At 43.0% G+C, this 16,390-nt stretch overlaps 1 protein-coding gene across 17 annotated transcripts in view; it reads left to right on the top strand.

Annotated features, from left to right (window-relative positions):
• Positions 1-495: 495 nt before the first annotated feature.
• znf618 (zinc finger protein 618) overlaps positions 496-16,390 on the top strand; it is a 111,184-nt gene continuing 95,289 nt past the window's right edge. For 9 of the 17 annotated variants that reach the window (XM_068012617.1, XM_068012609.1, XM_068012610.1 and 6 more), the window contains exons 1-2: positions 605-1,154; positions 13,258-13,355. The gene's annotated coding sequence lies outside the window, so the exon portion shown is untranslated. The other 8 variants (XM_068012618.1, XM_068012605.1, XM_068012607.1 and 5 more) reach the window with 6 other exon arrangements.

Genomic DNA, 16,390 nt, shown 5'->3' with positions numbered 1-16,390 from the left:
ATACCGCAGCTGCTGAGCGCTTCCAGCGTTTCTGCTTCAGATTTCCCAACTCCGGCTGACTTTTTGCCTCTGTTGAAGTCGCTGAAGCTCCGTGCGTGCGAGCCGACAGTGACAAAGAACAAATCGCATTGTGGCGACGATACAGTGACCGTCTTCCCATTGCATTATCCAAAATGTATAATTTTTTGGAATATCTTCCCGGAGGAGTGGGTGAAGGAGGTTGGTGGTGGTGGGAGGAGAAAAGTTGATTGCGATCGCTGGTCGCGTGTAAACAGGGAGAAACTTTAGTCCAACATTTAACAGAGAAACTAAGTATTTAAAAAAAAACCGTTATCCGGGGCCAGATTCCAAAAGCGTGCGACTCCACTCCGCACAGCGCGAGCCCCGTCACAGCGCAAGCGCCTTCCGCCCCGATTCTCTGGGAGAGAGGGCGGTAAGTTTTCTGGATCACATGGGGATACCCCAGCTGCCTGTGGATTGGTCAGGTCCGTCCATGACGTTTATTGCCCGCGGCGGGCGCGGGGGCGGGCAGGCGGCCATTTTCCGTTTCCGGAGTGGGTTCGCCACCGAACGCTTGTGGCGGCCATTTTCTGAATGGTCAGTATTCACCTCGGCACCGTTAGAGCATGTGTAATTTCTGCGGTCATTGCTTGTTTTTATTTGGACATTTACTTCTAGCGGAGGAGAGTTTTCCGTCTACGTGCGAGCAGTGGCCTCTGCTGTGTTAATAACAGGAGTTGATTGGTGCTCTGTGCAGTCTCATGGTTGGCCAGCGCCCCCAACCCTCCCCACACCTCCTCCTTCCTTCTTCTGTGGTGTAGTTCTGGGATCGTTTCAGACTGAGGCTGCCCCAGATCTGGGATGGCGATGAATGTACTGTAGGATGAAAGGAGCCAGCGCTTTTTATGTGCAGTCTTTCATCTAGCCGGGTTCCGTCTCTTTATCTGCCGTTTCTGCACGGGTGGGTTAGCGGTCTCGCTGCAAGTATTAAAGCTCTTTTGGGGGGGGCGGGGGGGAAGAGAACCTGTGGATCGCTGTAATTCCACAACCACACAAGCTTCATCATCACCATCTCCCGGGGAGATTGATCGCGTTCCAGCTGCTAAGAGTTCAGTTCAAAGCCACATGAACCACATCAGTTGCATGCAGATGAGGTAATAAGAGGGTTCACAATCATTTACACTGTTTATTACAACAAAGGAGGGTATGTTGCGATAAACATACAATATGATGTTGAGAATGTAGCCTGATTGCTGCAGATAATACTTAATGCTCTATATGGCTGATCTAGATTTGAGATGCCTTGGAATGAGTGCAAACTGATTATTTTATAAATGTATAACTGGATCATTATACTAAATACGAATTTCTATGGTTAAGCTACATGTACATTTTTTAGAATGGTTAGTTTGAATTACCGGGATCCTAGTTGTGAGAGGAATCGTCCTCGATTAATCTTTCCGTTCGTTTATTTATTATTTATGTTGGACTGTCAGCAACATAGTATTCTGTAAAATATTGCAAGAGCTGCTTGGACAGAAATATCGGTAAGCCCCGGTTACATTTTTGGGAAGAGGAAAAAGAAGCGATCACTTGCAGTGAAATATTATGTTGTGCTGACTTGTGTTGATTTTGCGTTTTGAGGCTCCAGTCAGACATCAGTTGTACTAGCTACTTTGGGAAATGAACTGTTTTGACAGAAGTATTTTCATGTTTCAATCAGTAAAACATTTATCTGCAGTAATAATATAGTTCTGATGCTCTATTAGAATAGTTTGTGCAAGTTTCAAATCATCAGAATCTTCGTTTAACTGGAGTGATGGTTTTCCCAAAAAGCTTTGCAAATGGAGAAAAATGATTTTTTTCATGATTTATTTCTCTGGTAACTTTTTTCTCCTTCCTACTCCCCTGCTTGAGTTGACTTATGACTGGGTGCCCACTGGACTGTTATGGCACCAATGAACCTTTCAGACTGCAGATGGCATCACTATCAACCCAACCTTTACATTTATGCTTTCAGCATTAATGTCGAAAAAGTGATCAGTAGCAAGAGACCTAATGATTCACTCTCCTCTTTTCCCCCTGCCCCCATTTCAGGGATATTGAGGCCAATTATAGCACCAAGCTGTGGAAAGGTTGCTTTACATGGCCGAGGGATTTAACATGGAATCTTTTATTCGTATGGCTGTGCTACTTGCTCACAATCGCTCAGCTAATATTGTCGCATTGGAAAGGAAGATTATAATGTAATAATGCTTTCATATACCAGTATTGATTTGGATGATTGAATATCTGAAAGCAGGTTTATGGTGATCGACCTGCAGATTTCTCAATGAGTAAAAACACAAAGCATTCAACAAATTACTTACAAAAATAGTATTGTGTTTGGTTGTTCTAATTTCAGATGCAGAGTGGGGAATTGTATTAATGTACAGCATTGCTTCTGCTTTTTTAACTTGGGAATGTTGAGTATGTCACTTGTTCAGCCTACTTACCTGTAAAAGTTGGTGTGCTGCAGAAAGGGAGAATGAGCATTTTGGAGTGATCAGCACGATTTACAGTTTTGGTGAGAAATAGGTGGAATATGACCCCTAAATTGTGGATTAAGATCCCATGTAATCAATGTGAAATTTTGACCCATTCGCCATAAACCAAAGGTCCTAATTACAAGTAGAGTTGCAGAATGCCATCCCCAATATTTTGCTCAGAATTCCATGTAATAAAAATTGAATGTGAATGATTTTAGTCACCACAGTTCCTGGTCATGACCACTAACTATCATTAATAACTGGTCTAAGAAACTGCCTGTCCAAGATGTGGTATTTGACTTGATTGATTTAACATTTCCAGTGAAATGTTTTGACAACTTATGAGCACTGCTAGTTGAGCCTCAAAATTATGAGCAACAATTGCAGCTAGTTGTAATTGTGCCTGGCTTACTCAGGGACTCTGAGACTGTGAGCAATTCAGGAGGAGTTATGGTTTGTGGGTTGCATGTGTAATGAATCAGGGTAGAGTTTGTGAAATCTAAAAGTATTTTTCTAAAAACAATCTGAGTAATTCGATTCTTGTTTTCATTTGTAACCACAGTGAAGGTCTTATCACCCACTCCAGTGAGGAGGGTGGCAGAGTTTTGAGTTCTGTAAAGTTAAAGTTCCTGCCAGACTAAATGCTGGGGATGTTTGATGCGAAGGATTTTTTGTGGCAAATTAATATAGTTACTTCAAAGCATTCCATTTCTATTTCAGATACTTTTCAATCAGTCTCAGGTTTTTGTAGGAACTTTTGCACACCTATAGTGTAGGAACCCTTGAATGACACAAAGGAAAGACGAAATTATGGAATAAGTGACTCACGGTAATAATTATTCTACACTATTTCCTGAACCTTTGCGCCACTCTCTTATTGCCTTTGCTGAAAACAGGAGGTAATTATTGTAACTCTGCCCCCATTAAAATAAGTAACGATCATCATTTTCATTTGTTTAACGAGTTTTTATAAATGCAGGAATGGGATAAGTTGTTAGCGGTGAGATTGGTGCAGTAGATGGCAAAATCTATGGTGTACATCATCATTGCAGGAAAATGTGGGTCATTGTAAATCTTGGAGGGAATGCATGTCACACAAGACGAGAATATGAAAATAATTTTCAGAGACCCAGGTATCGTAGAATATCATTACTGAACTGCTTGACATGCAACATGTGAATGAAGTTCGTAAAACTGCAATAAGTTGTTGTTAAAAGGTAATTGAGAGTGAAAACAAATTTAATAAATACTCAAATTAATGATCATACCAGTCAGCCAACAGAATGCCAGTTAAGTCTTACTCACTGTTGTAGACAACTTTATTAGTTATTTCAACATCACTTGTGAAGTATCTATGGCACCAATATTCTCCTCCATTGCGCTGTATTTTATACTTTGGGAAGTTAAATCTCAATGCTGTGGCCACTTGCATATTCTGTCCAGCTCATTCTGTAATTTCTGAACTGTTTTTGATTCCAGTGCCCCTCCTAGTTTGGTATCATTTTCATATTTGATCAAGTGCATTGAGTTTCTGAATCCAAGTCCAACAGAAATGTTTCCAGCTCATATCCCTGGGACACTCCATTCAGCACTTCTACCCCCACCCTCTTTCCCTCCTCCCCAAATATCCTCTAACAAGTACCTATTTTTTCTATTCTTCAGCTAATTTCTTATCCATTCCCAAAATTTACTCTGGATCCCTGCAGCTTTGAGTATAATGAATAGCAGTTTTGTTGGAATTTTGTGAAATATCTTTGGAAAGATCTCTAAATGGAAAACGCTTTTAGAGCGCTGCCTACAGGGATTGGAGATAATTACATATGTAATAGGTTGTGGATGCAACTAACTGAAAACTATTAAATGGTGACGAGGCATAGGAATACATGTAGATTTTAATATATCACTGAGTCTTCTGTGTAAAACTGTATGTAGAGTTTATAATTTTAGACTCAAGTGATGAAGATTAAATAACTTGGGAATTAATCTGCAGAATTCATCCTCTCTGGGATTGTTTATATAAATATTGACTAGACGCATTTATCAAATGCAAAGCAACTATCTTTTTTTAAAGTGTATTTTTAGAAAAGCCATGTGCAGCAGAACATTATCAAACCATCTGTCAAGTCGACCTTGTTTTTACAGAACAGTTTAATTCAGAAGTATCATCTCGCAAATTCATGCTCTTGACTTTTGCATTTTCTATTTGTTTTGGCAACGATGAGAAATAGTCAAGTTGTCTGCAGTTTGAAACTTGCATACGAGATCTTCTGTATTTGTATGAAGGCATAAGAAGGCTTCTAATAATTTTCTTCATTTTGTTGAGCTTTGTGTCCAATTAATATTGTTTAATTAGGTCCTAGAAGCTGTTGACCTGGGCTAGTGTGAATCAGTTTCTTATCCAATCAGTCATGTAAATTGATACTAAAATAAAAGTAAAATGCTGCAGGTGCTGGAAATCTGAAACAAAAACAAGAAGTGCTGAAAATACTTCATAGGTCTGGCAGCATCTGTGGAGACAGAAGCAAAGTTAATGTTTCAGGTCTGTGACCTTTCATCAGAACTGGCAAAGTTTAGAAAAGAATTAGGTTTTAAGCAAGTGAAGGGGTGGGGGGTAGGGGAGAGAACAAAGGGGAAGGTATTTGATAGGGCAGGAGAGATTAAATAACAAAGCTGTCCTGGGACAAAGGCAAAGCATATGTTAAAGCTTGTGGTGAAAGACAAAGCATTAGTCCAGAGAGACTGTTAATAGTGGAATAATGAGCAGCTCTGACTACATGAAAAGCAGACACATGGTTAAAAAATAAAATATTAAAAAAGGCCTTTAATCGAGGATTCCCCCGCCCCCCCACTGTGGTTGACAGGGCCTTCAACCGTGTCTAGCCCATTTCCCGCACTTCTGCTCTCACGCCTTCCCCTTCCTCCCAGAACTGCGACAGTGTTCCCCTTGTCCTCACTTTCCACCCACCAGCCTCCACATCGGGATCATTTTCCGCCACCTACAGCGTGATGCCACCACCAAACGCATCTTCCTCTCCCCTCCCCCGTCAGCAGTCCGTAGGGATTGTTCCCTGTATGACACACTGGTCCACTCCTCCGTTATCCCTGACACCTTGTCCCCTTCCCACAGCACCTTCCCATGCAATCGCAGGAGGTGTAATATCTTATCTTTTTACCTCCTCTCTCCTCACTATCCAGGGCCCCAAACACTCCTTTCAGGTGAAGCAGCGATTTACTTGCATTTCTTTCAATTCAGTATATTGTATTTGTTGCTCACAATGTGGTCTCTTTTACACTGGGGGGACCAAACACCGATTGGGTGACTGCTTTGCTGAATACCTCCGCTTAGTCCAAAAGCATGACCCCGAGCTTCCGGTTGCTTGCCATTTCAACACTCCTGCTCTCATGCCAACATGCTGCAGTGAACATCAACGCAAGCTCAAGGAGCAGCACCTGATCTTTCAATTAGGCACTCTACAGCCTTGCGGACTGAACATTGAGTTCAATAACTTAAAAGCATGACTGGCGTTTTTTAATATTTTATCTTTTAACCATGTGTCTGCTTTTCATGTCGTCAGAGCTGCTCATTATTCTGCTATTAACAGTCTCTGGCTAATGCTTTGTCTTTCACCACAAGCATTAACACATGCTTTGCCTTTGTCCCAGGACAGCTTTGTTATTTAATTTCTCCTGCCCTATCAAATACCTTCCCCTTTGTTCTCACCCCCAGCCCCCTCCCCTTCACTTTTAAAACCTTTGCCGGTTCTGATGAAAGGTCACAGATCTGAAACGTTAACTTTGCTTCTGTCTCCACAGATGATGCCAGACCTGCTGAGTATTTCCTGTACTTTTTGTTTTTGTTGCTGTAAATTGATGCATTCAATAATGAACTGGATGAATGACTAGCAGCAGAACCATTGGTTATAGAAATGTGCGCAGCTAAATCAAATACTGTGTGGAATATAGATAATTCTTAAATCCTCGGATCTTGGAAACATGCTGAGAAAAGATAAATAATCTGGGATATTCTGGAGTTTATTGATTGACTTTGGGAACAGGGAGAAACTGTAAAATCATCCCTCAGAAGGTGGAATGCGTTGGAAAGGGATCATCATGGAGTAGAGTTTACATGAGCTGTGGAAAGAATGGTCTGATCTCTGTTTTATGTTCTTGAGGTGTACTGGAAAATCGAGCTATACTTGTAACCCACTGTAAAAAAAAAAAATGTCTAGTGTGAAACCAGTTGTCCACCTGCATGTATGTGCAAGTGCAATTTGCTATTTTTTGCTTACAAATGAGTTGTGTATGAAACATGCTCAGTGGTTGTCATATGAGTAAACAGCATTAGAACATAAATCTGATGTCACTTGTGTTTTTGGTGAAGTCCATAAAAGGAATGTCTAATTTTGGACCACTATTTTCTTTTTACAGGGATAGAAAACAAGTTAATTTTAGGTCTGTTTTCAGAATTGCATCCTGTTCTTAATGGCTTAATAGCTAAATGCACCAGCAATGTGAGAGTGAGGCACACAAGCCAGTCAAGTCCAGTTTCTGATAACTGATCTGCTGGAGCAGCAGGAGGGGAAGGTGATTGGCCAGGGTACCTCTAGGCCAGTGAGGGGGAAATCAGCTAAGCCTTCTGTTGTTAAATGCCGTGAAGGTCCCATACTGAAAAACCCAGTTATGCTGGTGTAAAGAAAGGATTGAAATTGGTATTCAGTGATGTGGGCGAAGTATAGAGGTTGGTTGATCTGAGTTTGTGCATTTAAGTGGGTGAGGTCAAGAAAGTCATTTTGAATTTTTTTTGAAAAAAATAGTTTAAATTTACTTTATGGTGACTGTTATAAAATATTTAATTTCTGAAATGTTCTCACAGGGTATGCCTTTTTGACCAACATCTCTCCAGACAGTAACAGTTCCTTTTAAAACAAACATTTGGTGCCTTTACATAAGAAAATCAACATTATCCCATTCTGAAGTGCTCTTGCCTTGTTTATTGTAGGTATCAGGCAGAAATTGAGAAAGTGGCTTTCTGCTGCTATTAGAATAAATAAAATCGAGCAATTGCTGTGTTTGCATGAACAAACCTTTTGAGGATTGGTTGATGACTCAAAATTTTATATGTTCATTGGCAGTGGGTTGAGTCATGTTGAGTTTCTTAGGGCAGGAGCTAGGATCCAGCAAGTATAATAACTGATAGATAAAATAGATTTATTTATTTTTCTTGGATTCATTAAATGCTGTTTGTAAGATATCCTAGTCGTATATACATATATATGTAAGATTTGTTTTAATCATAGGGTAGATAAAGGGGACCAGTAGATGTAGTATACTTAGGTTTCCAAAAGCATTCGATTAAAGTGCCATACAAAAGTTAATTCTCAAAGTAAGGGCGCGTGGAGTTGGGGGTAGTTATATTAGCATGGATTCAAGGTTGGTTAAGGGGCAGGAAGCAGAGAGAAGAGATAAATGGGGCATTTTCAAGTTGGCAGGCTGTAACTAGTGTGTACCACAAGGATCAGTGCTGGGGCCTCAGCTATTTGTAGTCCATATTAATGACTTTGACGACGGGACCAAGAGTAATATATCCATGTTTGCTCACGATAAAAAGTTAGGTGGGAACGTACGCTATGAGGAGCTCATGGAGAGGCTGCAAAGAGATATAGACAGGTTAAGTGAGTGGGCAGCAAGTTGGCAGATAGAGTATAGTGTGAGGTTGTTCACTTTAGTAGTAAGAATAGAGTAGCAGAATATTTTTTAAAAGGCATGCAACATCTAAATTTTGATGTTTGAAAGATTTGGGTGACCTCAAATAAGGAATGCAGAAAGGTAGCTTGCAGGTACAGCAAGCAATTAGGAATGCAAATGCAATTTTGGCCTTTTTTGCAAGGGCACTGGAGTACAAGAACAATGAAGTCTTGCTGCAATTCTATTAGACGTTGGTGAGACCACACCTGGAATATTGTGTGCAGTTTTGGTCTCCTTATCTAAGGAATGATATAGAGGTAGGCGGTGGCGTAGTGGTATTATCACTGGACTAGTAACCCAGAGACTCAGGGTATTCCTCTGGGGACGTGGGTTTGAATCCCACCACAGCAGAAGGTGGAATTTGAACAATAAAAGTCTGGAATTAAAACTGGTCTAATGATGGCCATGAAACCATTGTCGATTGTTGTAAAAACCCATCTGGTTCACTGATGTCCTTTAGGGAAGGAAATCTGCTGTCCTTACCTGGTCTGGCCTACATGTGACTCCAGACCCACAGCAATGTGGTTAACTCTTACATGCCCTCTGAAATGACCTAGCAAGCCACTCAGTTGTAACTAACTGCTACAAAGTCTATAAAAAGGAGTGAAACCGGACGGACCACCCGGCATTGACCTAGGCACCGGAAACGACTATGGCAAACCCAGCCCTGTCAACCCTGCCAAGTCCTTCTTAGTAACATCTGGGGGCTTGCGCCAAAGTTGGGAGAGCTGTCCCACAGACTAGTCAAGCAACAGCCTGACATAGTCGTACCACAGAATCATACCTAACAGACCGTGTCCCAGACACTGCCATCACCATCCCCGGGTACATCCTGTCCCACCGACAGGACAGACCCAAAGTACATTTTATGCCCTTGCCATCCTCAGTGCTTCCTCCAAGTGCTGTTCAACATGGAGGAGTACTGAGTCATCAGCTGAGGGAGGGCAGTAGGTGGTAATCAGTAGGAGGTTACCTTGCCTATGTCTATGCAGAGGTGGTGGCACAGTGGTATACAGTAGGGAGGGAGTTGCCCTGGGAGTCCTCAACATCGACTCCGGACCTCATGAAGTCTCATGGCATCAGGTCAAACATAGGCAAGGTAACCTCCTACTGATTACCACCTACTGCCCTCCCTCAGCTGATGACTCAGTACTCCTCCATGTTGAACAGCACTTGGAGGAAGCACTGAGGGTGGCAAGGGCATAAAATGTACTTTGGGTGGGGGACTTCGATGTCCATCACCATGAGTGGCTCGGTAGCACCACGACTGACCGAGCTGGCCGAGTCCTAAAGGACATGGCTGCTAGACTGGGTCTGTGGCAGGTGGTGGGGGAACCAACACGAGGGCACAACATACTCGACCTCGTCCTCACCAATCTGTCTGCCGCAGATGCATCTGTCCATGACAGTATTGGTAGGAGTGACCACCGCACAGTCCTTGTGGAGACGAAGTCCCGCCTTCACACTGAGGATACCATCCATCGTGTTGTGTGGCACTATCACCGTGCTGAATGGGATAGATTTCGAACGGATCTAGCAATGCAAAACTGGGCATCCATGAGGCGCTGTGGGCCATCAGCAGCAGCAGAATTGTACTCAACCACAATCTGTAACCTCATGGCCCGGCGTATCCCCCACTCTACCATTACCATCAAGCCAGGAGACCAACCCTGGGGTTCAATGAAGAGTGCAGGAGGGCATGCCAGGAGCAGCACCAGGCATACCTCAAAATGAGGTTTCAACCTGGTGAAGCTACAACCCAGGACTACTTGAATGCCAAACTGCGTAAGCAGCATGCGAGAGACAGAGCTAAACGATCCCATAACCAACAGATCAGATCTAAGCTCTGCAGTCCTGCCACATCCAGCCGTGAATGGTGGTGGACAATTAAAGAACTAACTGGAGGAGGTGGCTCCACAAATATCCCCATCCTCAATGACGGGGGAGCCCAGCACATCAGTGCAAAAGGTAAGGCTGAAGCATTTGCAACAATCTTCAGCCAGAAGTGCCGAGTTGATGATCCATCTCTGCCTCCTCCTGAAGTCCCCAGCATCACAGATGCCAAACTTCAGCCAATTCGATTCACTCCACATGATATCAAGAAACGACTGAAGGCTCTGGATCCTGCAAAAACTATGGGGCCTGACAACATTCCGGCAATAGTACTGAAGACCTGTGCTCCAGAACTTGCTGCGCCCCGAGCCAAGCTGTTCCAGTGCAGCTACAACACTGGCATCTACCCTGCAATGTGGAAAATTGCCCAGGTATGTCCTGTACCCAAAAAGCAGGACAAATCCAACCCGGCCAACTACCACCCCATTAGCCTACTCTCAATCGTCAGTAAAGTGATGGAAGGTGTCATCAACAGTGCCATCAAGCGGCACTTGCATAGCAACAACCTGCTCAGTGATGCTCAGTTTGGGTTCCGCCAGGGCCACTCAGCTTCTGACCTCATTACAGCCTTGGTTCAAACATGGACAAAAGAGCTGAACTCAAGAGGTGAGGTGAGAGTGACTGCCCTTGACATCAAGGCAGCATTTGACCGAGTATGGCATCAAGGAGCCCTAGCAAAACTGAGGTCAATGGGAATCGGGGAAAACCCTCCGCTGGCTGGAGTCATACCTAGCACAAAGGAAGATGGTTGTGGTTGTTGGAGGTCAATCATCTGAGCTCCAGGACATCACTGCAGGAGTACCTCAGGGCAGTGTCCTCGGCCCAACCATCTTCAGCTGCTTCATCAATGACCTTGCTTCAATCATAAGGTCAGAAGTCGGGATGTTTGCTGATGATTGCACAATGTTCAGCACCATTCGCGACTCCTCAGATACTGAAGCAGTCTGTGTAGAAATGCAGCAAGACCTGGACAATATCCAGGCTTGGGCTGATAAGTGGCAAGTAACATTCGCGCCACACAAGTGCCAGGCAATGACCATCTCCAACAAGAGAGAATCTAACCATCTCCCCTTGACATTCGGCATTACCATCGCTGAATCCCCCACTATCAACATCCTAGGGGCTACCATTGACCGAAAACTGAACTGGAGTAGCCACATAAATACCGTGGCTACAAGAGCAGGTCAGAGGTTAGGAATGCTGAGGCGAGTAACTCACCTCCTGACTCCCCAAAGCCTGTCCACAATCTACAAGGCACAAGTCAGGAGTGTGATGGAATACTCTCCACTTGCCTGGATGGATGCAGCTCCAACAACACTCAAGAAGCTCGACACCATCCAGGACAAAGCAGTCTGCTTGATTGGCACTCCATCTACAAACATTCGCTCCCTCCACCACCGACGCACAGTGGCAGCAGTGTGTACCATCTACAAGATGCACTGCAGCAATGCACCAAAGCTCCTTTGACAGCACCTTCCAAACCCGCGACCTCTACCAACTAGAAGGACAAGGGCAGCAAATACATGGGAGCACCACCATCTGCAAGTTCCCCTCCAAGTCATACACCATCCTGACATGGAACTATATCGCCGTTCCTTCACTGTCGCTGGGTCAAAATCCTGGAACTCCCTTCCTAACAGAACTGTGGGTGTACCTACCCCACATGGACTGCAGCGGTTCAAGAAGGCAGCTCGCCACCACCTTCTCAAGGGCAATTAGGGATGGGCAATAAATGCTGGCCTGGCCAGCGACGCCCACAACCCGTGAATGAATAAAAAAAAAACTTGCCTTGGAGGCAGTACAGTGAAGGTTCACTTAGATTGGTTCCTGGGATGAGAGGCTGAGTAAATTGGGCCTATCCTGTCTGAAGTTTATAAAAATGAGAGCTGATCTCGTTGAAATATATAGGATTCTGAAGGGGCGTGATAGGGTATCCTGAGAAATTGTTTCATTGGCTGCGGAATCTAGAACATGGGGTCACAGCTGTAGGATAAGGGGCCAATTATATAGGACTGAGATGAGGATTGTGAATCTTTGGAATTCTTTGCCCCAAAGAGTTGTGGATGCTCCATCGTTGAGTATATCCCAAAGCTGGAATAGATAGATTTTTGGTGTCTCAGGGAATCAAGGGGTATGGGGAGCAGGTGGGAAAGTGGAGTTGAGGCAGAATATCAGCCATGAATGGTGGAGCAGGCATGGGGGACCATATGGTCTTCTCCTGCTCCTGTTTCATAAAGTTTTTGTGTTTTTCTTAAATGATTAAAAGTTGTTCATTCCCATGATGCTTTAGGATTGATGTGTCAGAGTGCAGTTTAGGTATTTGCTGAAACAACAGGATATATAAGATTTGTGTCTTGACTTGTTTTCATTGTCACACAGTTAGACAAGGCCGTTTTGATGCAAGCTATGGATAGTGGAAGAACAGGATGGAAAACAAGATGATATCTGTTGATTTGAAGCAAGGACATCCTTTCTGGGGGTCTTGTTCACAATGACACCTGTCCTGCCATAATTAAGTATCAGTGACAGTATTAGTGAGAAACAGACGATAAAGATCTTGATAATATAAAAGCAAAATACTGCGGATGCTGGAAATCTGAAATAAAAACAAGAAATGCTGGAATCACTCAGCAGGTCTGGCAGCATCTGTGGAAAGAGAAGCAGAGTTAACGTTTCGGGTCAGTGACCCTTCTTCGGAACTGACAAATATTAGAAAAGTCACAGATTATAAACAAGTGAGGTGGGGGTGGGGCAAGAGATAACAAAGGAGAAGGTGCAGATTGGACCTGCTTACCCACTGTTTTTTTCAGGGTTTTTTTCAGGTTTGCACTTGCTGCTGTTCAATATTCAGTGTATTCACACCTAATCTGTACTAATGCTTTGTCTTTCAACACACCATTAACATATTGTTTGCCTTTGCTCCGTGACCTTTTGGTCAGCTATGTGGCCTGGTCCAATCTGCACCTTCTCCTTTGTTATCTGTTGCCCCACCCCCACCTCACTTGCTTATAATCTGTGACTTTTCTAATATTTGTCAGTTCCGAAGAAGGGTCACTGACCCGAAACGTTAACTCTGCTTCTCTTTCCACAGATGCTGCCAGACCTGTTGATAAAGATCTTGAGCTTTTCTTAAGTTAGAGAGAATCAGGATTGGAAAGAAACAACAACAAGGTTACGTCTCTACCTGGGGTAAGAAAACATGGTGGTATTTATTTCTCCATGTCTACTGCTTAAAGATATTGAGTGTATCCACACTTGGTCGTATACAAATAAACGGATTTATTGTTGCAAACCAAACTCTGATGTCGGAAATCAAACCTGCTATATGATAGCATTAGCTGAATTGCTGTTCTTTTCATTTTGTCCTATGACTTGTTGAAACTCAGAACCCAGTGCTTATGATTTGTATATTTGAATGCTAAATGTTCATTTTATGTTGAAGCCCAGGCAACTCATTCTTCCTTATGTTCTAATTTGTTAGTTTGTTTTGTTTGCCTGGGAAAGTGTTGTTTTAGTGTTGTTGTTTCATTGTTGGATAAATCCAAAATTGGAACAAGATTTATTAGCGTCAGTAACTTACATCTGCTGGTTAATGATAACATGAATTATTTAAACTTTGTATATGATCTCTATAATTCAATGGTACATACCTAAGTGGTGCACAAAAACTAAAAGCTTGGGTACACCTGTTCTGATCATGCACTGCCATGTGTCCCTGATAGTCAGTTTTCCTTTACTCATTTTCTTGATTTAAGAATGGGTTTTTCCCATTCCTACCTCTCCTGAAGGCCTTGGCTCTTTTATTAGAGCCAAAACCTTCCCTCTGATATCCTGCTCAACTGACTATTATCCATGTGTGTGCTTCAACAATGAGTGCAGGAGGCATCGCAATTATAGTGTTACTTCATATCCACACTTATATTGAGAAGAAGCCTGGTGGGGTCTTTTTTTCAACATGAACCCATCTGATATGTGTTTCCGTTACTTACTGAACATTTACTTGGCAGAGGGGCGATGTGGGAATCCTCTTAAATTTAGATCAGAAAAAAATTAAAAGAAAACCCTTGTTTTTAAACAAGTAGATGTATTGTATGGTTAGGCACTTCTGGTTTCCTTTGAATAAATTTAGCTTTTTTCCTATTCTTTAAACCTATCTGTGTATTTTTATACAGTGAGGAGACTGGCTTTAGGTTTATTCATCCTATTTCTGGGCAAGCAAGGATAATCATGAAGAAAGCACTGGCCTATCCCAAACTTTGTGATTGGAAGGTAAATTGTTTAGCCAATTGTACTGAGCAAATGTTTATTAAGAGATGGAATATATTTTTGCAGTTTAACGTAATGTTTGAACTCATCTGACGTGTATTATTAGCTTGGCTCATTTGGTAGTACTCTTGCCTCTGGTTCAGATGTTTGTGGATTCAAGCTCCATTACAGGAATTGAGCACATAGTCAGAGGAAATTCCATATGATGGAGAGCTTTTCTTCAAAAGAGACATTCAAGACAAAATTATTGCACTACTTGGCAAAACAGGAGACAGAGTCCTGTGGACCAGAGACCTAGAACTAAGGATGTCTGCTTTTGTGACTGATTTCTATTTCAATCAGCCAAAATGTAATGAGTGAGCTTGCTCTACAGGACAGAAGTGAGCAGAAACACTCCTTCGGCAACATGGTTAAGTATGAGGACAAACTGGGAAAACTCCTTAAGTGACATTAAGCAAACTTTCACTATAACCTCAATCAGTGTAGCCTCTAAATTTTCTTTTTGTCGTGTGTGGGCCTTTTAAATTATTTTGTGCGGCCATGAATGGGCGGTAACCTAAAGGGGCCAACATGTGCACAGCCTGCAAGGGAAGTTTTGGGTTTAGTTTAGAGATACAGCACTGAAACAGGCCCTTCGGCCCACCGAGTCTGTGCCAACCATCAACCACCCATTCATACTAATCCTACACTAATCCCATATTCCTATCACATCCCCACACAGCTTAGAGGGATCCTTGGCCTCGATCACAATGCACAAAAAAACCCCCCCTCATTTTCCCCTTCAGTCAATTCCTGCTTATAATTCACTGCAAAACATGGGCCAAGATGTGGTATTAGGACAGATTCAACCTGCTCTGGTTTATGCTGACCAAACTGGCTTCACACTATTTGAGGGACAATACCAGATGCCTTTTCAACACTGTGCACCGCTACAAAGGCATCAGTGCACTCTCTGGACTGAGAAGGCTTTTGACTGAGTGGAATGGGAGTTCATTCTTGCTGTACTCCGATGAATGGCCTACAGTGGTATTTTTCAAAAGGGGATTAAAATGTTTTACTGCAGCCTCACGCCCATTGCTAGCAGCACGTCTTCAGCTCCCTGCCATTCCCCCTTCAAAAGGGGGGGGGGGGGGGGTTAAACGAGTGTCTTCTATGCTCCCTCCTCCTTTGCTCCCGCCATCAACCCCCTTGCAGTAATCGTCAGAGTGAGCTTCAACATCAATGGAGGGTTGCAATACGCAATATCACAATATGCTCATTATGTCATACTTTTATATGTAATCCCTGCAAATCAATATCCAAGCATATGGTCTAGTGCTAAGCCTGTCGCCAAATCCATTGTTAGGTATGGGGACCTAGGTGCATGTAGCCTACTCTTCATCGGCCTGTGCAAAAGGCTGATGAGCCCAGCAATACCTGATGAATTGGCTGCCTGCTTAGAGGCCTGTAGATCCCAGAAAATCTATTGTTTTTTTCACCGATTTGGCAGCACGGCGAACTCTCAGAGGCATATGCCATTGGTTTGAGAAAGGAATTGCCATAGTAGATCAGACAGTGGACAGAAGTCAGGTTTTGCCATTTCAACAAATGGCAAATAAATCCTACCTCATTTTAGTATGGCTGATTCTGCTACCTCCAAATTAAACATTTTCTCCAAAACAGGTGCATGAAAGCTCTGAACCCTGGAACACTACTTCCACTCCTGATAAAACCTTGCAAAATTTAATTCAACCCCCGTAACTTGATTGCTTCCGGTTCCAAGGCCATATAAAAATCCTTAAAGAAGCCTTGAACTGAGATTAGCACATACTGGGAAGAATGCATGCAGATCTTACCATCTACCACTACGGCAACAGAATACATCAAGATAATGTGTCTCTTTTTCTCATTTAGCCTTCCTTGAGACCCATACAACTCTGGCTTCTCTTACACAGACTGAAACCATCCATCAAGCAAGT

This window comes from Heterodontus francisci, chromosome 32 (assembly GCF_036365525.1).
Source record: "Heterodontus francisci isolate sHetFra1 chromosome 32, sHetFra1.hap1, whole genome shotgun sequence".
In the NCBI taxonomy this organism is placed as follows: Eukaryota; Metazoa; Chordata; class Chondrichthyes; order Heterodontiformes; family Heterodontidae; genus Heterodontus; species Heterodontus francisci.
The sequence above is the reverse complement of the archived record's forward strand: the minus strand, read 5'-3'. Positions and strand labels throughout refer to the sequence as shown.